Here is a 27,769-nt window from a genome sequence, read left to right as displayed (position 1 = left end):
CAGTCCGTCTTTTACTTTATGCAAATTTACTGAAAATGCCAAGTGCATTAGCTTCTCTTAAGACCAAACAAACCAGACAAACCCTAGAATTTGTTGACGAGGCTTTCCACCTCGTCCTTCCTCCTGAAGTCTGTCTCACTAATGGAAGCCAGTGGATGATCAGAGTTAGTCACAAACAGCTCTGTGGTGGTATGCATGCAAATGCCAGGAATTCTATTTCAGATGAAATTACAGTAATCCTGGTGTAATATGCTGCCGATATGGACAATGAACCTCCTCAGTGTCAGATTGCAGCATTTCTTTCTGCCAAATGAGATTTTAGGCTTTTAGGACTCATGTAATCTTCCCATAAGAATATTGTCCTGCACTCAGCAGCAGTAGATCCACAGCAAGCAAGTATGTTCATAAATATTATAATTACTTTTTCTTTTTACTTTTTTTTCGACGTTTCCACTTAATTCTGCCTTGGTCTAGAACTCTATACAGCTGATTTCAGCAGTACCCATTGTTACATCATAATCAGAATGTTAAATTGTCAAATAAAATAATAATAATAATAAGCATTATTATCATCATAATAATCATACTCATATTCATAATCACAATAACCATAATCTGATCACACACTTGAAAGGGTGAAAAAGGACTAGGTTAAATTACATGGTGATAACAGTAATATAATGATAGCCTGCCCTACGGGAATCGAATGCTTGTTTGTTTGCTCTCTGGGAGTCAAAGATGAATGTTTTACTTTTACTGTATTGAATATCAAAGTCAAAGTCAGCTTTATTTTTGCTTCTCATAATGTGCAGGACATACAGAGAAATTAAATTGCGTTTCCCCCTTCCCACGGTGTATATAAAAAAATATCTAATATATAATAAAGTAACATATAGGACACTATAAACATATTAAGTAACATATGGGACACGATGTACATACACTATACAGGACTATAGTATAAACAGTGGCTATATGCTGTACTTAACAAAAGGACGAAGGAAAAAGAAATGCAGATGACTTGGTTGCCTTCTGAACTAATAGACCTAGCGGGAGTTATTGAGTTACGAAAAAACACTGAACAGGCCGTCTCCTAGTGCTGCGAGATAGAGAAGTTGACTGAAGGTCACATTTGCATACAATTCCTCTATTGACTTCTAACCTCTGTGAGAGAGAGCGGGAGAGAGAGAGAGAGAGAGAGAGAGAGAGAGAGAGAGAGAGAGAGAGAGAGAGAGAGAGAGAGAGAGAGAGAGAGAGAGAGAGAGAGAGAGAGCTCCGAGACGAGAATATCCACACTGACAGCGTAGACTCTGGAGCGACTGGCTGGGAAGCCTGTGGCCTTGTGATGACTCTCAGTCAAGGATCTGTCACATAAACTGTAGCTCATCTTTTCCCTTGACAACGAGCTTTCCCTACAGCGTATTGTTCCAGAAAAAAACAAGTCCTACTCCAATGACCAATGCCAATACGCCAATGAGTCCAGAAAGGGCATGAAAAAAGACATACCGTTCATTCTATTCTTGGGAGTTTCAAATGAACGGTGAGGACAAATGTACCCATTCTCAATGTCTCCTGGGGGTGGGGTGGGGGGGGGGGGGGGGGGAATCACACGTTTAGTGGCTGACGCCGTCCACCTCCGCTTGATACAATTAGAACCTGCCATTGTGGTGAAAAGCCTGAACCTATTATGTCCTATAATTTCCTATAATTCAATTCTCCTTTTTCTCCTTTCCCTGCGAACATACAGTATATTGTCCGTCCTTATATATTCTAGCTAACATTGCTAGTTCTGCTTGTGACAAATAAAACAAAACTTGAAACTGTGTGTGTGTGTGTGTGTGTGTGTGTGTGTGTGTGTGTGTGTGTGTGTGTGTGTGTGTGTGTGTGTGTGTGTGTGTGTGTGTGTGTGTGTGTGTGTGTGTGTGTGTGTGTGTGTGTGTGTGTGTGTGTGTGTGTGTGTGTGTGTGTGTGTGTGTGTGTGTGTGTGTGTGTGTGTGTACGTGTGGGTGTGTGTGTGTGTGTGTGTGTGTATGTGTGTGTGTTTGTGTGTGTGTGTACGTGTGGGTGTGTGTGTGTAACATCTCAGATTTAAGCCTCAACTGCTGTGAAGGAAACATACACAGCAGCAGTTGACCTCGGTCGGCAGTTGACTTGGAGACGTTTGGCGTTGCGTCTGCGTACATACACAGCACATGTCAGGTGTAGGCCTACATAAAACTAGCACTCCTTGCAACCATACAGTATAGTGTCCGTCTACCGCGGTTTCCTCAGTCAGCCACCTAGCTTGCACCCAGCTAACGAGCAAAATATCAGTCTAGTTATCTTCTAAATCCATTAAACAGTATATTTTAGCTTCCGTTGGGCTATTTCTGCTCGTGTCCATGCAGAGCTGTATGCAGGAGCTCTGCTTTGCAGCCATGTAAAAAGAGTCACCGGCCTTGGCTGGTCTTGTTCTATCTATATATTTATTTATGCCGTGAACATGGCAGCGGTGATACACATACGTCTGTCTCAAGACTTAGTCCTGCATGTATCAACAAATGCGCATGTTGGTGTGAAATGTATGTGTGCATTACTATCAACTGTAATAATTGTGGAATATTACTATAATGAGCTGTATGTGTATGAACCAAGCATATGTAATGATGTACCTGTACTTTATTCGTGACAATAAACTACTACTACTACTACTACTACTACTACTACTACTACTACTACTACTACTACTACTACTACGACTACTACTACTACTACTACTACTACTACTACTACTACTACTACTACTACTACTACTACTACTACTACTACTACTACTACTACTACTACTACTACTACTATTTTGACTAATGAAACATTGTCATTTATATTTTCTAAATGAAACTGTCCCCCTCTACAAAGCGGGGCGACAGTGGCTCGGGAAGTAGAGCAGCCACCATGGTACTCCGAAGGTTCCGGGTTCAATTACGGCTCCTCAAGGGCAGCGTGTCGACGCGTCCTTGAGCAAGACACTTAACACCCTAACTGCTCCCGATGAACAGGTTGGACAGCTCGCATGGTCGCCTCCGCCGTCGGTGTTTAGAAGGTGTGAGTGAACGGGTGAACGAGAGGCGTGTGTGAGTCGTAAAGCGATTTGGATAAAAGCGCTCCATAAATGCAGTCCATTTTTGCAAAGCGATCCTGTCCATTAATGTAATCATATACTTCACCTAATAGAACCTGTGCCCCTACCATGGGGTCACGCCCTATAATGAATACGGGTTTCGCACACACACACAGCGATTCCCGGCGGTATTTAGAGTAGGTGATTTATTTGATTGGGGTTCCCCTCTGGCGGTGCCCGCTGCCCTGTACTTGGTCAGAGTTTCCCATTGTGCCGAGCAGATGGGAGTTGCCGCTGTGCTCCTGATGAAATTTCATGCAAGTATATATAATCTCACCCCGTTCTCCACAGCACAGCCTTGACAAACACCTCCTCTGCCACCGTTCCCCTTGTGATGAGACTATATAGACATGGTTTGAAATATCCACATGGCTTACCCTTTTGGGTCCCTCCCCCTGAGCATCATTATCTGAAATGAAATGGAAAGAAATTATAATAATCTAACCCTAACTAACCTTATTGTCATGCACTTGTCCTAATAATATACTAACCTATACACTGTAGCACTCAACACTTTGATGAACATTGTTACTCAGCTGATTGATTTGTGCCCTATATACCTGATGCCTTGTCGTACAGAACTTGTAAGTCGCTTTGGATAAAAGCGTCAGCAAAATGACTAAATGTAAATGAGCAAGGTAAACAATGGTTGGTTGTTCATTGAATCATTCAGAGAAAATAACCGTGTGTTGCATGAATCCATTTGAAGTGAGATTAGATTAGATTCACATGGATTGTCGTCATACAGCACAGATACAGTACAGTACAACGACAAGAAGTTTGGCGTACAACCAGAGTGCAAATGTAACAGTAAAGTGCAATAGTAACATACAATGTACATGAGATTAAACTGGGTATAAAATGTATAAATTAGTACTACTGAGTAATAGTGCCAATCAGATGTATGTACAGAGTTGTAGTATTAATATGTACATTGATACAGGTATAAAGACACCATAGTGGGATGGCCAGCAGCGTAAAGAGTAGGTACAGATAGTATCTAGTGCAGATATGTAAAAATTATTATATGGAGGTATGTACATGCGGTATATACAGCATGGAAAAACTGTGCACATTCGTGGTTAAAGGCGGTCAAGGCTGAGTACTTCAGGACTTACAATCGCCCTCCGAGAGAATTGGGTTGACTTTTATGAATGCAGATACGTATAGGCTGTCCAAAAACAATGTCACAATGCTTCTCCCTCGGGTTCTTCCATCATTCATGGTTCAATTGTCATCCACCTGATTTGTCACGAGCCTGCCATGCAGGCCGGTCAGCTTAACCGTAAAAGCTCTCACAAAAAATACGGCGGGATGATTTCTTTAAACATCGCAGGTCCAATGTTAACCTAGAAAGAGAGTGAGGCACCCCTCATGTATGCATATCCCATTAATCTTGTTATCGTCCCATCCTCCTCCGTATACCTTTAAATATGCATTGAAACGAATGGAGTCATTGAGTATATTTGGCATATAAAAGATATGGGCTCATCATTAAAAACCCATGTAAGCCCTGTAAAGCTGAAGAGAGGTGATTTCATGCTTGACTGCATTGTTTCGTGGGTGCGATACCCCCTCCCCTACACGCACGCACGCACGCACGCACGCACACACACCTTCAGATGCCAACGTCCTTGGTTCTACCTCCCCCATGTGTGGCGCGGTGGGATGGATGTGGTGTCTGAGCTAATGGCGCACAGAGAAGAACACAAGCAGGCTGTGAAAGGGGGTGGCAGAGGGGGAGATCAGGGTGCTCTTGAAGCCTTCCTCTTTTCGCTTCCTCACAATTGATTGATTGATTGAAAATTGTATTAACAGATTTTCAGAATGGGTACAATACAGTACAGCTCAATACACACAATTGTTAAGGAGGGGATGCAGACCAGAGAAAGACTTTCGTCTTGTTTACATCAGGGTCCCCCATTTTCAATTCATCATAACATGTGACATACATGACATACAGATAGACAGTACTGCTACATCTATACATTTATGACATACCAGATTTACAAATACAGTACTGTTTGTGATACAAAAAGAGTCTAAAAAAGAGAGTATATATACATTTGACGAAGAAACTGTACATTGGAGGAGGTTGGGTAGGTGGGGTGGGTAGGTAGGTAGGTGGGGTGGAGGGGGGAGGAAGGTTCACCCCAACACGGAGGCCAGGGTGTAGAAAAGGACAGCGGAAGACGTCCAGCCGCTCCGCGGGGACTATATAAAGTAAACTCAAGACACCCGTGAGCACGCCCAGCATCATATAGATCTCGTCCGCGCGGGGAGAAAGAATAATATGCAGCGAGAGCTATGCGGTAATGACACGAATGTGCCAAGAAATCCCCATAAAGAACATCTGCGATTTCGTAATCATGAAAATTTTTGCCTCTGATTAATGTGGTATTCTTAGGCTCATAGCTCTCCTTAGCAGGACCACCAGGCGAGATGTTCAATCAACTATGCATGACTTGACCTTAATGGATTTCTTTTCACTGGGAGGCTCGTGCTGGTTATTAGAGGAGGCAGCTCATGTGGAACAACCTGGTCCCATTGGGAGGGGAATTACACCGGGTTCTGAGGAAACCCACATTAAAGGCAAGGAGACTTGGAGGAAGTGGCGCTTCCTTTCCTTGGCACCACCTACTACATCTCTCAGTCTTAAATGTGCCATCCGCATCGTTCCGAAAGGAAAATGTTCCTTCTGTGGGTTAATCACATTATAAATCACATTATATGTGTGTGTGTATGTGTATATATTTTATATGTGTGTATGTGTATATGTGTGTGTGTGTGTGTGTATATATATATAATATATATACATGTATGTACTGTATATAATGTACTCCTTTTCTCTTTGCTTAGTTAATGGGTGGTTGGTCACTACAATATTTTGATCAAGGTGTAACTCATGGCCTACTTATTGTATAATAAAGAAAGATTTGGACATTTGCTAAATTATAGTAATAGAGAAAGATTTTACCATGTAATTTTTTCTTTTCTTAAAATTCTGAAATAAACAATGGAATATAGTGCATCCTGTTGTTACTGACTTATAAACCCTGCAGCCTGGCTCTGTGTACCCTGTTTCATTAGCACACATTAGTAAATAAATAGACAAAATGGCCCCCGTGTTGAATTAATTCTCTCCTCCAGCTGTGTACGCTAATTGGGATAATAAGCTGAAAGGTTATCAACACTCCGTGAGGCAATAATTCAAGTACTTACCTGCATCTGTAGACCCCCTCCCCCCCTCCCCACCGATAGGGGGTGAGCATGCATGCCCTTGTGCATGCATGCTGTGAGGTTTTGTCCGCTGCTCACCAACTTTCTCTGTCTTCTTTAAGCCTACTGTTAGGAATTCCCTACTCACTCTCTCTAGCCCCCACCCTCTCGTTCTTTACTCTCAGTGGCCACACCTGTTCGATTATCAATTACCTCTCGCACCTGTGGTGGCAGGCTAATTAGTTCCCCTGTGGGCTTTAAATACCAGGGCGCTTCCCCTCGTTTCGGCGTGGGGTCGTGTTGTAGACATGCCGTATCATATTCTCAAACATCTAGACTCTTTCGGGAGGTCCTCTGTTCTGCCTATGCTGTATTGATTCTCCGGCGTAGAGATGTATGCTCCAGCCTTCGCCTGCTGTCGCCGTTGCCTGAGAGTGGGACTGGTCTGCGCTCCCTAGACTTCCACGGGAGGCATCCCAGTCATCCACTTCAGACCCCCCGCGCAGCTGTCGTCCTGACGCACATCCAGACCAGCGCCCGGCGTGAGACGAGGTGCAAGCTTTGGCCACCCGTCGCCGTTTGCCTGGAGGGAGACATTGTACTGCGCTCTCTAATCCTCTACGGGAGGTATTCCAGTGTTCCACTCCAGACCAGCGCGCCAGATGCGCTCAAGCCTTCGCCACCTGTCGCCGTTTGCCTGGAGGGAGACACTGTACTGCGCTCTCTAATCCTCTACGGGAGGTATTCCAGTGTTCCACTTCAGACCTTCGAGCTTGGCACGCTCTCCCGACCAGCGCGCAGACGCGCATCTCCTAGACCTTCGAGCTTGGCACGCTCTCCCGACCAGCGCGCAGACGCGCATCTCCTAGACCTTCGGGCTTGGCACGCTCTCCAGTCACCAGCGCGCAACGCGCATCTGCAAGGGCTTGGCACGCTCTCCAGTCACCAGCGCGCTACGCGCATCTTCAAGGGCTTGGCACGCTCTCCAGTCTCCAACGCGCATTTTCCAAAGATCCTCGTGCTTGGCACACTCCTCCTCGCAGACGCACCCCGATGCGTCTCTCGGTTCCGACGCGCACACCAAGGTGTGGCGCGCCACTCTGTTCCTCGGCTCCGACAGCGGCTACCCGGTGGACGACACCCTCGCCACCGCCGCTGTTCCAGCACTCTGTTCCTCGGCTCCGACAGCGGCTACCCGGTGGACGACACCCTCGCCACCGCCACTGTTCCAGCACTCTGTTCCTCGGCTCCGACAGCGGCTACCCGGTGGACGACACCCTCGCCACCGCCACTGTTCCAGCACTCTGTTCCTCGGCTCCGACAGCGGCTACCCGGTGGACGACACCCTCGCCACCGCCACTGTTCCAGCACTCTGTTCCTCGGCTCCGACAGTCGGCTACCCGGTGGACGACACCCTCGCCACCGCCACTGTTCCAGCACTCTGTTCCTCGGCTCGGACAGCCAGCCACCCGGTGGCGATGCCCTCGCCCCGCTGCTGTCCCTGTACCATTACGCATACGCCTGGGTGAGTTTTGATTGTGATGTCACTCACCCAGCGTAATGCCTCTTGCCCCCGTTCCCGCTGCTGTTCCCTGTACCATTACGCATACGCCTGGGTGAGTTTTGATTGTGATGTCACTCACCCAGCGTAATGCCTCTTGCCCCCGTTCCCGCTGCTGTTTCCTGTACCTTTACGCATACGCCTGGGTGAGTTTTGATTGTGATGTCACTCACCCAGCGTAATGCCTCTTGCCCCCGTTCCCGCTGCTGTTCCTGTACCATTACGCATACGCCTGGGTGAGTTTTGATTGTGATGTCACTCACCCAGCGTATTGCCTCCTTTAGTTTTCACTTAGTTAGTAGTTTGGACATTTCATCTCCCACTCTGTTTTTGTTCTCACTTAGATAGTATTTTTGGACATTACATCTCCCCCTGTGTGTTTGTCACACGAAGATATTATTACTTTGTTTACTTTGTTTATTTGGACTGTTCTGCATCTGCTCTGTTTGTTCCCTTTGAATATTAACCCTCTCCTCTGTTCTGCAGAGCGGCCCAGATGTTTTCCCACCTGTCCCCAGTTCCTCCCTGTCCCCAGCCCGCCTCCGCGGGTCTCTGTCCCCAGTTCCTCCCTGTTCCCCAGCCCGCCTCCGCGGGCCTCTGTCCCCTCTGTCCCTAGTTCTCCCCTTTCTAGTTCCACCTAGTTCCTGGTCCCAAGTTCTCCCCTTCTAGTTCCACCTAGTTCCTTGTCCCTAGTTCTCCTAGTCCCCAGTTCTCCTGTTCCCTAGCTCTCCTTGTCCCGACTTCTCCTAGTCTCTAGTTCCTCTGTTCCTTTAACCTTCCCCTAGCGTTCCTTTAATGTTTCCCCTAGCGTTCATTAACCTTCCCTTAGTGTTCCCTTTTCCTGCCCGCCTCTTAAAGGCACCTAGTTTTTCCCCTCTTGTTATATTCCTGTATTTGTGTTCTCCCTTAAAGGGACAGTGCCCTTTTTCCCTGTCTCTCAATAAATATCTGTTTCTTGGCAAACCATCATACCTGTCTTGTGTTGTGCGATTGGGGTCGGTTACAAACCATAACAGTACGACCCCACCAAATCGACGACCCCAGCCAGCACAGACGGTGTATGTTGAGTTTGCCTTTTTTTTTCTCTTGTTCCCTCTAGTTCCCCTCTAGCTCCCCTGTTAGCTCCCCTGTTAGCCCTGTTGGCTTCCCTGTTAGCCCAGTTTAGCTCCCCTGTTAGCCTGTTAGCTCCCCTGTTAGCCCTGTTGGCTTCCCTGTTAGCCCTGTTTGACCCCCCTGCAGCTTGTTAGGCCTCTACTACCAGCATGGCCCTTGTAGCTAGCCAGGCCCAAGCAGCTAACCCGGTCCCTCTGCATGGCCTCCACTTTTTTGTGTAGTTTCCCCACTGCTAGGACTGCCCTTTCAGCTAGCAAGGTCAGTTTATCTCCCACTGCTAGGACTGCCCTTTCAGCTAGCAAGGTCAGTATTCCCACTGCTAGGACTGCCCTTTCAGCTTGCATGGTCAGTTTATCCCCACTGCTAGGACTGCCCTTTCAGCTGGCAAGGTCAGTATTCCCACTGCTAGGACTGCCCTTTCAGCTAGCAAGGTCAGTTTATCTCACACAGCTAGGACTGTCCTTCCAGCTAGCTTGTTCTCTCATGCTGGTCCAGCCCTGTCTGCCAGCCTAGCTCCGGCAGCTAGCGCAGCCTCTATGTTAATGTAGCAGTACAGCTGGCATAGGCCCTGTAGCTATCAGTGCCTTGGCAGCTACCCTTTCCCCCTGCTAGCCTAGCTCGGCAGCTAGCGCAGCCTCTATGTTGATGTAGCAGTACAGCTAGCATAGGCCCTGTAGCTATCAGTGCCCTGGCAGCTACCCTTTCCCTCTGCTAGCCTAGCTCGGCAGCTTGCACAGCCTCTATGTTGATGTAGCAGTACAGCTAGCATAGGCCCTGTAGCTATCAGTGCCCTGGCAGCTAACTTTCCCTCTGCTAGCCCTTTCCCGGTGCTACCATGGTTACCCCTTAGCTACCCTGCTTGCCCCTCAGTTCCTCTAGACCAGTTCTCTAGACCAGTTCTCTAGACCAGTTCTCTAGGCCAGTTCTCTAAACCAGTTCTCCTGACCCGGTTCCTCTAGGCCCGGTTTCCTCTAGGCCAGTTCCTCCTGTTGCCCCTCTGCTACCCTAGTTACCCCTCGGCGACCCTGTTTCTTTTGCTAGCCCCACTCTTGTGGTGGCTTCCCCTGCTGGCTTGGCCAGTACCTTTTTGTTTTTGTCTTGTTTTGCCCCCTGCCACTCTGTCTGTATTTGTTTTGGGTCGCCAGGTGGCTCCCGTTGAGGGGGGGGTACTGTGAGGTTTTGTCCGCTGCTCACCAACTTTCTCTGTCTTCTTTAAGCCTACTGTTAGGAATTCCCTACTCACTCTCTCTAGCCCCCACCCTCTCGTTCTTTACTCTCAGTGGCCACACCTGTTCGATTATCAATTACCTCTCGCACCTGTGGTGGCAGGCTAATTAGTTCCCCTGTGGGCTTTAAATACCAGGGCGCTTCCCCTCGTTTCGGCGTGGGGTCGTGTTGTAGACATGCCGTATCATATTCTCAAACATCTAGACTCTTTCGGGAGGTCCTCTGTTCTGCCTATGCTGTATTGATTCTCCGGCGTAGAGATGTATGCTCCAGCCTTCGCCTGCTGTCGCCGTTGCCTGAGAGTGGGACTGGTCTGCGCTCCCTAGACTTCCACGGGAGGCATCCCAGTCATCCACTTCAGACCCCCCGCGCAGCTGTCGTCCTGACGCACATCCAGACCAGCGCCCGGCGTGAGACGAGGTGCAAGCTTTGGCCACCCGTCGCCGTTTGCCTGGAGGGAGACATTGTACTGCGCTCTCTAATCCTCTACGGGAGGTATTCCAGTGTTCCACTCCAGACCAGCGCGCCAGATGCGCTCAAGCCTTCGCCACCTGTCGCCGTTTGCCTGGAGGGAGACACTGTACTGCGCTCTCTAATCCTCTACGGGAGGTATTCCAGTGTTCCACTTCAGACCTTCGAGCTTGGCACGCTCTCCCGACCAGCGCGCAGACGCGCATCTCCTAGACCTTCGAGCTTGGCACGCTCTCCCGACCAGCGCGCAGACGCGCATCTCCTAGACCTTCGGGCTTGGCACGCTCTCCAGTCACCAGCGCGCAACGCGCATCTGCAAGGGCTTGGCACGCTCTCCAGTCACCAGCGCGCTACGCGCATCTTCAAGGGCTTGGCACGCTCTCCAGTCTCCAACGCGCATTTTCCAAAGATCCTCGTGCTTGGCACACTCCTCCTCGCAGACGCACCCCGATGCGTCTCTCGGTTCCGACGCGCACACCAAGGTGTGGCGCGCCACTCTGTTCCTCGGCTCCGACAGCGGCTACCCGGTGGACGACACCCTCGCCACCGCCGCTGTTCCAGCACTCTGTTCCTCGGCTCCGACAGCGGCTACCCGGTGGACGACACCCTCGCCACCGCCACTGTTCCAGCACTCTGTTCCTCGGCTCCGACAGCGGCTACCCGGTGGACGACACCCTCGCCACCGCCACTGTTCCAGCACTCTGTTCCTCGGCTCCGACAGCGGCTACCCGGTGGACGACACCCTCGCCACCGCCACTGTTCCAGCACTCTGTTCCTCGGCTCCGACAGTCGGCTACCCGGTGGACGACACCCTCGCCACCGCCACTGTTCCAGCACTCTGTTCCTCGGCTCGGACAGCCAGCCACCCGGTGGCGATGCCCTCGCCCCGCTGCTGTCCCTGTACCATTACGCATACGCCTGGGTGAGTTTTGATTGTGATGTCACTCACCCAGCGTAATGCCTCTTGCCCCCGTTCCCGCTGCTGTTCCCTGTACCATTACGCATACGCCTGGGTGAGTTTTGATTGTGATGTCACTCACCCAGCGTAATGCCTCTTGCCCCCGTTCCCGCTGCTGTTTCCTGTACCTTTACGCATACGCCTGGGTGAGTTTTGATTGTGATGTCACTCACCCAGCGTAATGCCTCTTGCCCCCGTTCCCGCTGCTGTTCCTGTACCATTACGCATACGCCTGGGTGAGTTTTGATTGTGATGTCACTCACCCAGCGTATTGCCTCCTTTAGTTTTCACTTAGTTAGTAGTTTGGACATTTCATCTCCCACTCTGTTTTTGTTCTCACTTAGATAGTATTTTTGGACATTACATCTCCCCCTGTGTGTTTGTCACACGAAGATATTATTACTTTGTTTACTTTGTTTATTTGGACTGTTCTGCATCTGCTCTGTTTGTTCCCTTTGAATATTAACCCTCTCCTCTGTTCTGCAGAGCGGCCCAGATGTTTTCCCACCTGTCCCCAGTTCCTCCCTGTCCCCAGCCCGCCTCCGCGGGTCTCTGTCCCCAGTTCCTCCCTGTTCCCCAGCCCGCCTCCGCGGGCCTCTGTCCCCTCTGTCCCTAGTTCTCCCCTTTCTAGTTCCACCTAGTTCCTGGTCCCAAGTTCTCCCCTTCTAGTTCCACCTAGTTCCTTGTCCCTAGTTCTCCTAGTCCCCAGTTCTCCTGTTCCCTAGCTCTCCTTGTCCCGACTTCTCCTAGTCTCTAGTTCCTCTGTTCCTTTAACCTTCCCCTAGCGTTCCTTTAATGTTTCCCCTAGCGTTCATTAACCTTCCCTTAGTGTTCCCTTTTCCTGCCCGCCTCTTAAAGGCACCTAGTTTTTCCCCTCTTGTTATATTCCTGTATTTGTGTTCTCCCTTAAAGGGACAGTGCCCTTTTTCCCTGTCTCTCAATAAATATCTGTTTCTTGGCAAACCATCATACCTGTCTTGTGTTGTGCGATTGGGGTCGGTTACAAACCATAACACATGCGTGCGCGCACACACACACACACACACACACACACACACACACACACACACACACACACACACACACACACACACACACACACACACTCTTCCAGCCTAAAGTATTGTCAATTGTGTTTTGACATTCCTCTCGACGCCACCCCCCCCCCCCCCCCCACCCACCCACCAATAGTCCCGCCACAGTACTCGGCTTGGCTGTGAATCGCTGTCGACAGAGGCATCTGTCCAATGAAGAAGATATAGTAATATGATAATGGTGAGACCACACAAAACGAGGAGCAACGTCGTTTAGGAAATGACTCGGACTGCAGCTCAATTGCGTTACATGATATAGAATATAGGGGACTTGCAGGCATCATCCCCATGCCCTACCCACTGTAGGGTAATTATGCACAGACATGGTGCCAATGCATTTATAGCAGCCACATTATTACAGCTGACACCAGGCTCATATCTTCATCACTTATTCAATGGCTGAGGCAATTTTCCAAGAGTCCTCCAGATGGTTGTCAATTTTATGCAAAATGGAAAACGGGATTGAGTCCAGCCAAGGCTCAAATTGATACCTCCTGCAGTCATAGGCATGAATAGTTATTCGAAAGCTTATAGGAAGAAAAGCACGCGGTACAGGGCGGGGGGGGCATGGTTTCATTTCTGTCTGACAAAACTGACAAAGAAAAATACATGTTTTCAGGAGACATCTCACAAGATGCTTTGACAAAACATCCCAGCTATAGCTTTTACACAGCCGTTTATTCCACTTTGATATCCCGTTTCGCGGGTCATTTTGGTGACCATTAGGGCAGCTTTCAGAGACAGGGGGGAGCTGTCTGACGTCCCCGTCTACAGGCGGCGTTTACAACCCGGAGACAAACGTATCATGCTGTGTCAAATTAGCATGTGTCCAAACAACGGCGTGTTTCAGACGCGTCAACAAACGCGCGTCCCGTGGCAGGCAGCGGCGCCCTGTGATTAAAGTGACATTGAAGTCATCACGCGACGGCATGCTTGATAATCTGTATACAAATCTATAGGCAAATTAATAAAAAAGAGATGCTTCACGCGGCATTCTATCACGGTCCCAGTCTCGGTGCGTTTGACACCCTTCTCCCTGGTATACACGCCTGATCGCTTCTTATCAGCTAACATCACACCATTACACTCTGTCATTCTGTCACCATCAACACACACTCTTCACATCTGTTCTTTCAGGAAACCAGAACAACAAATTACTATTATTATTATTTATTTGTTTTTCTTGAGGCAGAGTATAAGGGGGGGGGGGGGGTCTTAAATGTTTCACTCTGTCCTTGTTTACTCATTTAAAGGATAAGGCCGCAATTTATTCTTCGTCAACATAGCCTGTGTAACCAAAACCTCCAATGCATTTCCGCTGCTCTCTCAGTATACTACACAGCTCGCAAACACATATTTCTAGCTTTAAACATCCTAATGTATAATCACAAGAAACAGGGGCATCGTAGTTATTGCAAAATGTACTTCAAACGGCGATGAGCTCCATCGATCCATCGGCGACACCGCGTGTGAACAGAACTGCGCGGTGAACCGAGCGTGCGCATTACACTCTAGTCTCAGGGGAAAACATTACACTATAGTCTCAGGGGAAAACATTACACTCTAGTCTCAGGGGAAAACATTACACTCTGGTCTCAGGGGAAAACATTACACTCTTGTCTCAGGGGAAAACATTACACTCTGGTCTCAGGGGAAAACATTACACTCTGGTCTCAGTGGAAAACATTACACTCTGGTCTCAGGGGAAAACATTACACTCTGGTCTCAGTGGAAAACATTACACTCTGGTCTCAGTCTCAGGGGAAAACATTACACTCTAGTCTCAGGGGAAAACATTACACTCTGGTCTCAGGGGAAAACATTACACTCTGGTCTCAGTGGAAAACATTACACTCTGGTCTCAGTCTCAGGGGAAAACATTACACTCTAGTCTCAGGGGAAAACATTACACTCTGGTCTCAGTGGAAAACATTACACTCTGGTCTCAGTCTCAGGGGAAAACATTACACTCTAGTCTCAGTCTCAGGGGAAAACATTACACTCTAGTCTCAGTCTCAGTGGAAAACATTACACTCTGGTCTCAGGGGAAAACATTACACTCTGGTCTCAGTCTCAGGGGAAAACATTACACTCTTGTCTAAGGGGAAAACATTACACTCTGGTCTCAGGAAAACATTACACTCTAGTCTGTCTCAGGGGAAAACATTACCCTCTAGTCTCAGGGGAAAACATTACCCTCTAGTCTCAGGGGAAAACATTACACTCTAGTCTCAGGGGAAAACATTACACTCTAGTCCGTCTCAGGGGAAAACATTACACTCTAGTCTCAGGAAAACATTACACTCTAGTCTCAGGAAAACATTACACTCTGGTCTCAGGGGAAAACATTACACTCTAGTCTCAGGGGAAAACATTACACTCTGGTCTCAGGAAAACATTACACTCTAGTCTCAGGGGAAAACATTACACTCTAGTCTCAGGGGAAAAAACATTACACTCTGGTCTCAGGGGAAAACATTAGACTCTGGTCTCAGGGGGAAACATTACACTCTGGTCTCAGTCTCAGGGGAAAACATTACACTCTGGTGTCAGTATCAGGGGGAAACATTACACTCTGGTCTCAGTCTCAAAGGAAAACATTACACTCTGGTCTCAGTCTCAGGGGGAAAACATTACACTCTGGTCTCAGTCTCAGGGGAAAACATTACACTCTGGTCTCAGTCTCAGGGGAAAACATTACTCTGGTCTCAGGGGAAAACATTACACTCTGGTCTCAGGGGAACACATTACACTCTGGTCTCAGGGGAAAACATTACACTCTGGTCTCAGGGGAAAACATTACACTCTTGTCTCAGGGGAAACATTACACTCTGGTCTCAGTCTCAGGGGAAAACATTACACTCTTGTCTCAGGGGAAAACATTACACTCTAGTCTCAGGGGAAAACATTACACTCTGGTCTCAGGGGAAACCATTACACTCTGGTCTCAGGGGAAAACATTACACTCTGGTCTCAGGGGAAAACATTACACTCTAGTCTCAGGGGAAACATTACACTCTGGTCTCAGGGGGAAACAACATGTGCATTGCGATGATGAATTATGCTGAGCAAAGTAACAGTGACTTGTTTTAATCCATTTAGTTTTTGTTTGGATACGAGCTACATCTGGTACTGGCTAGATAGTACTGTACTTCGGTCCTGTAAAAAGAAAATGCCTTATCTTTTAAAATAAATATTTTTATTGCACTACAAAATATTTTTCTGCCTGGCGGCTGGTGCATCTACCAACTTCCCCATAGCCTATATACCCATGACAGGGGTAGACCTGCATTCTATTAGCCATTCCATGGAGTCAGCTATGATAATTCTGGAGGAATAATGGGAAAATAATGGCCTGGGAGAATAATGGGAGACGGTACGTGTGTAATATTCCTCTTTTGATTTCACCGGCACTGCACTTAGAGAGCAGCGGGCGGGGCGGGGGGGGGGGGCTCTGCCGAGGGCCAGCGAGGTATACGTATCGACGCAATGACCATAAAAGATGTGGTCCCCCTTTGTTTTGATTTATTAGCCAGTCCTCAACGTAACTGTATCCACATTTGAAAGGTACATATTGGTCACAGCCCACTATCGATTCCTCCGCCGGTTAAATGGATGGCTTTGTTTAGCGCTGAAAAAGTGAGCAATTTTTACCAGCGCTAGCAAGCTGTTTAATAGTCCCAAATCTATATTTCATTAAAATGATGACACATAGCCACCCTAGCCCCTCTCCTAACTCTTGTTCTATTGATCTAGAACCGTTTTGGGCCTCGTAGTGAATAATAAATTGCTCTGGTGGCACTCTTTTAAAGCAGTCACCTTCCATTATACATGTAATGAACCAAAGGGATCGCGCGACGACACAGGGGAGGGTGGGGGTGGGGGGGTATTTAAGGTCACCCCCACCATGAATCTTCTATTGCTATAGAGAGAGAAAAAAAGTATCATAGGAGAATTCGGTCCTCATGATTGTAATGTGTGACGGCGGGATAGCGTCTAGGAATGTTCTGGCACAAGTGCCATAGAGGAAGAGTTGTCGGAGGAACGGAAGAATCAATCACACTTAGCCGCTCATATTCTTCCCGCCATTTTCCGTAGACGACGTCGACGGCACTGCAATCAATTGTGTTTTATCTCTATCACACACACACACAAACAGATGAACACACACAAACATTCTCTCTCTCTCTCTCTCTCTCTCTCTCTCTCTCTCTCTCTCTCTCTCTCTCTCTCTCTTTCCCTCCATCACTTATATATAACATGAACTGTGATAAAGGGCTGGGGGAAAATCCGTTTTTACAGGGGCAGGCACCCGATAATTCGTCATTCATGACAGACAGCTCAACACAGGAATGACCTTTACTGTCTACAGACGCCACGGTAGTGCCGCAGCACGGCGGTGGCCGACGGGGAAAAGGCACCGCTGAACTTTAAAGTGTTTCTGCTTCTGCTTCTTCTTCCCCCCTTTTTTTTTTCACTCTCGCTCAATTAAATTCCAGTAAGGGGCCCAAAGATAGAAACACTAGAATATTCCTGTAATGGGAACCTGTTGCGTTTATGATAAATACTAGACCAATCTGTCCGCGTCTGGAGGGTAAACATGTTTGACATTTGGTGTTTGACCTTATCCCAATCTATTACACCTGGTGTTTCCTGACAGAGATGGATAAGGGTGCTTACCGCTATTTCTCATGGCGTCACATACAATGATGGCGGTTAACAAGGTGTCCTTGTTAGGGTAGAATCCCATTGGTATTTTACATGTTCTGGCAGTGCGGTCGTACCGCGGTGCTAATTATAAACAGGAGCGATGGTGCCGACTGGAGTTGAGAGATGAAGAAAACCAATTTCTCTCTTTTGGTTTGCGTCACTGGTTTATTACTGGGACATCTTTTTTTATCAAGCAATGAATATAATTTCTCAGATGTATGATGTTACCAGTTCTGTTCCCTCGTAAACCTCTCTCAGAATGCTATGTCTTTCTTTCTTTTTTTTGGGGGGGGGGGGGGGGGGGGGGTTATCTGAAAATGCAAACATCTCTCTTGTACAGTTCACGCGCCTAACCCCCCCCCCCCCCCCCCCCGCCCCGTCTGAGAGCACGTTCTGAGGGTCCCCCGCCGCAGTCCCCCGGACCCACGACTTTGATTACAGAAGGGAGCCACGGTCCGGATTAACCAGGTGCAACACGGCGGCTTCCTGTGAATAAATGCATTTTGATTATGAGCAAACATTGCGCTCCTTTGGCCCTCATTATGTAAATCAGGGATTGTATTTTAGGGGAGGGGAGGGGGGGGGGGGGGGGGGGGGGGCAGTGGGAGATTTGTTTGGAGAAGGATTTGGTGCAGACTGCAGTCATATGCTGCTGATTAACGGGCTAATGGCCAGGCGGCAGAGACGGGTGAAGTAATTTCATAGCAATCACTATTCATTACTGAATGAGAGATGAGGACTCAGGACGCTCTCTCCCAACTCCAATGGGCAGCAGAGAGGCAAAGTCGTTGAGTCGTAATAAAAAAGAAATCAGATCATTATTTACCTCTTTAAGTGCACAGAACAGGACCCGGGAATATCATTCAGAGACGTGCACGCGATGCTTTATTTGTTTATTTATTTAAGCGAGAGCATAATTTTTCAGAGACCTAATTGGATTTCTTTCTTTACAGTTCAGACCATCGTAAATTCCTCTTTACCAGGTGAACCGAGGCATAATCAAATTGAATAAACTGACCTAATAGGTATTTCATTTTTTCTTTAAACGCAGTAATGCACTGTTTCACATCACAGGGATGTAGTTGAATAAAACAGAAGGAAAGCTATTTGTTAATGATGTAATTATATTATATTTGTGACCCTTAGGCCAAATGGCACTTACCTAGTAAGTATGTTGTAGTCAATTAAATTGTTATTAGCATTTTAAATCAATGCTAATCAATAGCACTAAAAAAGGAAATCCCACGCAGGACCTTTCAACCGTTTGGCAGAGTAGAATATCCAGAGAAACACTGACTTTCATTAGAATTGCTAATAACTTGCACCTTTACAAAGAAAACATTTCCAGTTTGCCAAACACATGCTCACTTACAATGATCTAAACCAACAACATGTTTATTTTGGTCCACGAAAAAGACACATTTCACTATTCAAATACAAACACATTGCTGAACATCTGTGGGGTGGTCCTTTGGTAAATGGACCGCATTTATATAACGCTTTTTATCCAAAGCACTTTACAACTTGTGCTTCACGTTCACCAATGAACTACCTACTCGTACTAGTTACACTGCTGGACAGTATGACTTACTACCATACTGTCTTTATACCTGTATCACTGTACATATTATACTACAACTCTGTACATACATCTCATTAGTACTACACTCAGTGTAATATTCATGCCTTGAATATATCATTTTACGACAGGCGCGCCAGGCGCACCTCCCTGTTATGTATACCTGCACAAGGGGTCCTGACAGTCAGTTGGCTGCCAGCCGTGGATGGAGTTACACTCATGCTTACCTTTGCAATAAACATCTTAATGTAATCCCCTCGTCCTGAATGATTATTCTCTTTAAATCGAATACGACACTCGGTAGTACTAATTTGTATATTCTGTACCCAATTTAATCACCGGGCACATTGTATATTGCTGTTGCACTTTACGGCTACATTTGCACTGGATGCCAAACTTCGTTCCGTACTGTACTTGTGCTGTATAATGACAATACATTTGAATCTAATCTAATCGGATGTGACCATGAAGGTTCCAACCTGGTCACCGGATAGAACCGGGAACCTTGTGATTACGCCCCCTTTAAGGGTTGGTGGTCTGGTGTAACTGGGAATGACTTGGGTACACACATGTTGTTATTATTACCCAGTGATAACTCATCCAGTGAATCTGCCGTTTGTAGGCCAACGTCTTTGATACATTCTTCAAAAGGCGCCTTTGTGCTTGCCACCCTTAAAGGTGACATTGCAGAAACGAATGTGTTTCTCACAAGGTGACTGTGTGTGGAAAGACACCACAGAACAGGGACTGAATTATTCCTGAAATATTTGAGAACGTCAATTGGAAATTATAGTTTCAGTTCATTGCACCGCAATTCCCATTCAGTCCGAACTGGATTATCCAACATGTTATTTTCCATAATAAAGCAGATCATGTATTACATATCTATATTGTAAGCCCTGACTATTTTGATTTTTTTTTTTATCACCCAGATCTATAGTCTGCATAGCTCTTTAGTATAGGACCTTTGTATAGCTGGACTGGAAGAAGAACACAGATTCTGTGTTCAAGAAAGCCCAGTCTCTGCTTTTTCATTTGTGGAAGCTTAGATCCTTTGACATCAGCAGGTCACTTATTCATGTCTTCTATCAAGGTATCCTTGCTAGTGTCCTTTTTCTGCTGGGGGGGGGGGGGGGCAGCATCACAGTCACTGACAAAAAACGTAGAAATAAAATCATTAAAAAGGCTGGCTCAGTGATTGACCTGCCTGCTGATTCCTTGGAGATCATTATAGCCAAGCGAACTAGGACTAAATTGAACACCATTCTATCTTTTGAAGGCCACCCTCTCTCTGTACAATGTATTTGATGCTCTGCGAAGCTCATTTAGTGATAGGTTTTTGATGCCTCGATGCTCTACTGAGCGATTGAGAAGGTCCTTTGTTCCTGCTGCGGTTACATTCTTTAACGGACACCGCTAGCTCTGTGTTGAGAGAGGCTCTCTTCTTCTCTTCTTTTTACTGTGTTATGTAACTTGTACTGTATGTTATTGTTTCTTGTTTGTGTATTTGCATTCGCTCTGGTGGCAAACCATGTTTCCCCTCTGGGATTAAGAATAAAACCATGCCATACCTATTGAGATGCAGACATGTCAGCCTCTATGCATATCCTCATCTGACATTGCAGTGTCCTCACTGATTGTCATTCTATTGTCGCCGTTCAAGATAACTGAAATATCTCTATAGAATACCTGATACTGCTTAGACAAATTGCATGGACGAGTGTCCCCAATGAATGGTCTCTCAACAGATGCCTCAAGGAATGAAGATTATGTTAAAGGGACACGTCAACATTATGGGAAATGTGATTACCATCTTCTCCAGAGTGAGATAAGAAGATAGATACTGTGTGCCTACAGTGGAAAGCTAGCCCGGGTACGCACCAGCTAGCCCAGCTGTTGGCCAAAAACACCTCTCCCTGGAGTTTTAACCCTTTCACTGCCGCGATACCAAACGGTTAACCCTTTCACTGCGACAATACACAGAAGGTTAACCCTGTAACCGTCGGTAGTGTGATAGTAAAGGGTTAACCTTCTGTTGTGTGGCAGTGAACGGGTTAAATTAGGCTAGTGGTCCGTATCCACTTCCATTCATTTGTAGGCGGGCTTGCAATGTTGAGTTGAAGCAGTAGACATTGAACAGAAGAAGTACAACTTGAGCAGCTTATCTGAGGCACGGCTTTTAGGCTGCCATCATAGAAACAGTGGAACGGCGACCTCGTCACTCCTGGAAACAATGATGAACTGGCGTGCTTGGCTGGTCAGATAGCCGACGGGCACTAGCGGTGGCTGATGGGTCCTCCGGGATCACGCATTGCTGTTCTAGAGGGACGGGATACTGGTCCTATGATTGAGAAAAGAAAAACACACAAACACAATAGAAGCTACCAGGGGTGTAAAGGTACACATATCCGTACCGAACCGTTTCAGTACTGGTATGGTACAGCGGTATGTTAACCACTAACGACCGCCCACCGGGGGCTGTTTTTTTCACAATCTAATATGAAAATTACAAGTCGATTATTCATTTCAATATAGAATATTCATTGACAGCCCTAGAAGTAAAATGTGTTACTGCACACTACATCACCGCTGAGTGGAATATGTAAAGCCAAACTTACCCCCACTGTACCGAAAACCCGTACCGACTTCAAAACCGAGATTTAGTTTTTCCTGAATTTGCGCATGTGCAGGATTCAGCCAGGCTCCTGCTCTTCATGGTGTGAACAGCCAGGCTCCTGCTCTTCATGGTGTGAACAGCCAGGCTCCTGCTCTTAATGGTGTGAACAGCCAGGCTCCTGCTCTTCATGCTATGAACAGCCAGGATCCTGCTCGTAATGGTGTGAACAGCCAGGGTCCTGCTCTACATGGTGTGAACAGCCAGGCTCCTGCTCCTCATGGTGTGAACAGCCAGGCTCCTGCACTTCATGGTGTGAACAGCCAGGCTCCTGCACTTCATGGTGTGAACAGCCAGGCTCCTGCTCCACATGGTGTGAACAGCCAGGCTCCTGCTCTTCATGGTGTGAACAGCCAGGCTCCTGCTCTTCATGGTGTGAACATCCAGGCTCCTGCTCTTCATGGTGTGAACAGCCAGGCTCCTGCTCTTCATGGTGTGAACAGCCAGGCTCCTGCTCCACATGGTGTGAACAGCCAGGCTCCTGCTCTTCATGGTGTGAACAGCCAGGCTCCTGCTCTTCATGGTGTGAACAGCCAGGCTCCTGCTCCACATGGTGTGAACAGCCAGGCTCCTGCTCTTCTAGTGTGAACAGCCAGGCTCCTGCTCTTCTGGTGTGAACAGCCAGGCTCCTGCTCTTCATGGTGTGAACAGCCAGGCTCCTGCTCCACATGGTGTGAACAGCCAGGCTCCTGCTCTTCTGGTGTGAACAGCCAGGCTCCTGCTCTTCATGGTGTGAACAGCCAGGCTCCTGCTCCACATGGTGTGAACAGCCAGGCTCCTGCTCTTCATGGTGTGAACAGCCAGGCTCCTGCTCCACATGGTGTGAACAGCCAGGCTCCTGCTCTTCATGGTGTGAACAGCCAGGCTCCTGCTCCACATGGTGTGAACAGCCAGGCTCCTGCTCTTCATGGTGTGAACAGCCAGGCTCCTGCTCTACATGGTGTGAACAGCCAGGCTCCTGCTCTTCATGGTGTGAACAGCCAGGCTCCTGCTCCACATGGTGTGAACAGCCAGGCGCCTGCTCTTCATGGTGTGAACAGCCAGGCTCCTGCTCTTCATGGTGTGAACAGCCAGGGTCCTGCTCTTCATGGTGTGAACAGCCAGGGTCTCACTGCGCTTCGGCGTCCTGTTTGTTCTCAGGCCTCATGTTGTCATTCAACTGAATTTGTGGTAAGACAAAAACTATATAGCTACTAATCAAACACTGATATGATGTTGGTAGAATAATATGATAGCTCAGGGGCTGGAGTGGTCAGTAATACCTTTCCATGTGCTCATCTAGATGCGGAAGCCATAAGGAAAGGGAGGCAGATGATGGACCCGACGGAGAGGAAAGCAAAATAAAATGACAAAAAGTGGCCCAGAAAGGAAGGAAGCAGGGGGGAAAAACAGAAGGATTATGAGATGTTGACATTTCTGGAACCTTCATGTCATCTTCAAACATGGCGAGGTTGAGGAAGATGTAGACCCCCGCTTGAGGCACCTAGCTGAGGATAACGAGATGCCATTAGGGAAGGAAGGAACACTATGTGACCTTGAATATGGAGGAGGTGGAGGCAATTTCCGTCTACACAGGCAGCACAGCTCCCTGCCCCTGCCAGCGGCTCGTGTGACATGTCATCAGAGCAGGGCCAAATCAGCGTCTCCTTTCCACCTCTCACTCCAAAACGACCACCTTCCACACTGAGAGGTGTCAACCTCAGGATCCTCAATGGCGACGAGCGCTAGCGTCTCTGCAACCCCTCTAATGATGAAGTTCCAACTGTTCCTCCTCCTGAGCCTGCTATATGGGTTGGGGCGATAGTGGCTCGGGGGGGGGGGGGGGGTAGAGCAGTCGTCTGGTAATCCAGAGGTTCTGGTTAGATTCCCGCTCCTCATGGGCAGCGTGTCGAAGTGTCCTTGAGCAAGACACTTAACCCCTAATTGCTCCTGATGAGCAGGTTGGCACCTCGCATGGTCGCTTCCGCCATCGGTGTGAATGTGTGAGTGAATGGGTAAAATGTGAGGAACTAATTGTAAAGAAACAATTGGCTAGATTAAAGGAACGCGCCCAACATTTTGGACATGTCCGCTTCCATTCATTGCAGTCCCGGCGCCATGGGCGGGCATTAGGGGGCCGGGCCCGCCCACTGAGTCAGCTGTGCCCACCCTGGTAATTTTTTTTTTTTTTTTTTTGTCAATCAAAGTAAACTATCCAAATCCTTAGTCGGGGACAGCCCTAGTGGGCACTGATGTCAACAACAACACTACTGAAGCTAGCACGGCACTCTGTGAGAATTCGTTTTCTACCCTCAAGAACGTCTTTACAGAACATCGCCTTATTATGCTTCATCGACGCAACTAAGGCCAATTTAATTCAGTTGGCATTTGAGAAGGACTTAACAAAAAAGTTCAGGAATGAGTGGAGGGGCAGTGTTTTAAGAAGATTTCACTCTGTCCCCAAACACTGCTTGCCGCTCTACTAATGATGGTGAGTAGCCTGTGGAGGAATTTTGTTTGCTTTTTTATGCACCTTATTTTTGTCAGTTCAGTTCAGTTTGTCAGTGAATTCAGAAGTGTTGAATAAATGGAGACTAGAATAGAATAGAATAGAAATGTATTATCCTGAGGGAAATTTGACACTGCAAATCACTCAACATTAAACATTTAGACAGAACAAGTCACAAATAAGAATAACAAAACAAATGGCCTAAGAATAGAATAAAATGAAATAGAATAAAAATAGAATAAAAGATACAGTAAATAAATACACAAAAAATATACTGAACAGTATGTGTAATAATGCACAGTGCTGTTTAAAAAGTAAGAGTCCAGGAAGATGGTAATTGTCACTCTGTGCTCAGTGATGCAGTGAGGCACAGTGATGCATTGTATAGTCTGATGGCTGTCGGAATGAAGGACTTCCTGTGCCGTTCAGTGCTGCATTTAGGTAGTGTGAGCCTATAACATGCTCCTCCTGTCAGCCAAGTCTGTGTATAGTGGGTGGGAGGGGTTTTCCCTGATGGCCTGGAGCTTAGCAAGGTTCCTCCTCTCCGCCACCCTCGCTAGAGTCCAGCTCCACCCCAACCACGCTACTGGCCTTCTTGACCATCTTATCCAGCCTGTTTGTGTCCCCTGCTCTCAGTCCGCTGCCCCAGCAGGTCTGTTATATATATATCCGTTCAGTCTGTTTTTGTATAAGTGAAAGAGAAATTAGATTTTTCAATTGCCTCTCTGCTGTTTAGTTCAGCACCGTGGGCAGCGCCAAGCAAGCCACAGCGCTGCTGTCCCAGCTGAAACGTATAAAAGGGAACCTGTGTTGAAAAACCATTGTGCCCCCCCGAGAACATTTTATGCCCCCCCACTAATTTGTTTCTGCAGCCTGGTCTGATTCATTGTGCTAAGCTAGGCTAACGTGCAGTCAGATAGCTTTCTACTGAACGCACAGAGAGAAAACTGTTATCTATCTTCTTGTCTCTCCCTGGAGAAGACGGTAAGCTAATTTCCCAAAATGTTGGCGTGTTCTTTTAAGGATGCAGCAAGTCTTCTTTGGGCACTACTGCATGATGTGAGAGATGGCAGAAATTCTGAAGTTGTTGTTGTTGTTGTTGTTGTTGTTGTTGTTATAATGATTAAATGGTGTAGAAACCTCTGAGCTCTCAATGACAATGTGTACGCCAGTTGATACTGCTAGCAGGGTATTTTGTACTATTTGTACATCGTCTGGTCACTGAGTGTAATAACAGCAAAAACTAGACTTCCGGTTTGCGACGTTCAGGTGAGCAGCCACATGAAAGAGCTCCCGGTCAATGAATATAAAAAAAAGGAAGTAAAACAATTCAAAACGAAATAAAAAGTGAAGATTCGAGGACAAAAGAAAGAAGGAAGAATGAACACGAGGACAAATGAAAGAAAAGCAACCCCAAATGAAGTAAATACACAGATGTAAAAGACTCAATACGAGGCAATGATGCAACAGGTAGAACAAGCTAGCGGGACGCTGAATGTCAGTGCAGAGAAGCTACAGGCTAACATACGAACTAGCTTACAAGCTAACATAGAAGCTAACCAGGCCACCACGCAGATTGGATTAGGAGCAATGCGGAGCATACAATGTAACACTGAAAAACCCAACAGAGGTGGCAAGGAAGCGTCGGAGGTAAGTAGAAATAAAGAAATTTCAGAAAAAGAAAGGAACCAGGTCCCACCGGCGTGCGGGAGGCGGCGAGGGACACGGCGCAGAGAGGATGGAAGGTGCCGGGAGGGGAAGGAGAGAGGCCTACCGCCTAAGCCTACGCTGACGCGGAGGATGGAGAGGGCGCGCGGATGGACCAGAGCCGGGAGACGAGGACGAGGAGAGGAGGACGGGAGGAGGAAAAGAGGGGACCTGAACTGATTCAAAGCAGATCAACTATGAAGGACGACAAAGGGACACACACGAGAAAGGGGCATGAAGGGACACGGTGATCCAAATAAAGATACAAGACAAAATCAACGTGGGGAAGTATCCAATACAAGCATACACACAGGGGACCTGGGGATGAGAATAGATGCAACAGAGGAAAGATAATTGAACAGTTGCCCCAAGAAGTATAAAACTATAACACCAGAATTTGGAATAATTAACACTATGATTTACAATACACACATTGACAAACGATTTGAAATTTATTTTAAAAAGGGACACACTGATTAGGAACATATTGGGGAATAATACACGATGGACTGGTCTAAAGGAACTACAGGATTACATGTGACACACAATACAAATGAACATGAGCATAAGAAAGAGGGATTCAGAACATTGACCAGGAGCTCTGAGGCCGTCCACAGAACGAATGTTGGACTTATATAGTGCGCACTTTCGCCACTAGGGGGAGCCCTCTCACTAGGAGAGCCATTACTCCTCACCCTTACAACGGGAAACAGAGGGAAACGACTAAGATTCTCTAATGCCATGGGAGCGCCAAATGTTGTCTTTTTTATTTTGAGTTATGTTAGAATAGCAGTTGCTTTAAAATGTGCACATGGACATTTGTGAAGGACAAGAATTCAAAAATGTTGGACATGAAGAGAGGCTTGGAGAATCTCCATTGGGGGTATCTCCGTCACTAGGGGGGGGACTTCTCCAATAGGAGAGCTGATTCCCCTCCAAACCGCCAACGGGGGAAAAAAGTGCTAATCATATAACTTATTTTATTGACATAAAACATTTTCTTTGTTGTTGTCAGTTTTATTTTTTAAGTCATGTTAGCATAAATGTATATAGTGACATCGGTGACATGGGAGGTACAGAGGTGGGCAAGCTGAGTTCAGTGGGGGGGACTGTCGGGGGGAGGGACCATCGTTCCGGCAGTTCGACCCGGGAGAGGGGGGCCTTGCGTGTTGTGGGATCGGTATGGGTGGGGTGGAGTTTCCTGGGGCCCTCGGCCGCCGTGGCCAGGGCGGTCTGGTCGCCGGGCCTGGGGGACACCGGGCTTGGGGTCGCGGGGGTCGGGGGACCATTGAGGCGTGGTGCTTTGGCCTTCTGCAGGCCTGGGCTTGGGGTTCTCGTGGGCCGGGGGCCTGGCGGTCGGGCGGGGCGGGTGGAGGCTCTGGGTGCTCAGCTCCGCGCATGGGGGACCAGGATATGGGGGGGCTATGTTTCTCGGGGAGGAGGGCGGGAGGGAGGGGTTTCTCTTATGGGGGTCAGAGCGGCTGAGCTTTTCCCAGTGGGTCTTGTGTGTTGCGGGGTCGGTGTGCGTGGGGTGGGGCTCTCGGTGACATGGGAAGTAGCGGGCTTGGCTCTGTGGGGGGGAGTCCCCTATCCTTTCCTCTACTGGGCCTGGCCCAATTGATTCGGCCTGGGATATGGGGGAGTTCTGCGGGCTTAGCTCAGGGGGGGGGGGGTCGGGGGGGGGGCATCGTTTCCACGGTTTGGCCCGGGAGAGGGGGGTCTTGTATGTTATGGGGACGTTGTGCGTGGGGTGGGGTGCTTGGTGACATGGGAGGTAGCGGGCTGGGCTCGGTGGGGGGGAGTACCAC

This window comes from Notolepis coatsorum (assembly GCF_963971535.1).
Source record: "Notolepis coatsorum genome assembly, chromosome: 4".
Classification (NCBI taxonomy): Eukaryota; Metazoa; Chordata; class Actinopteri; order Aulopiformes; family Paralepididae; genus Notolepis; species Notolepis coatsorum.
The sequence above is the reverse complement of the archived record's forward strand: the minus strand, read 5'-3'. Positions refer to the sequence as shown.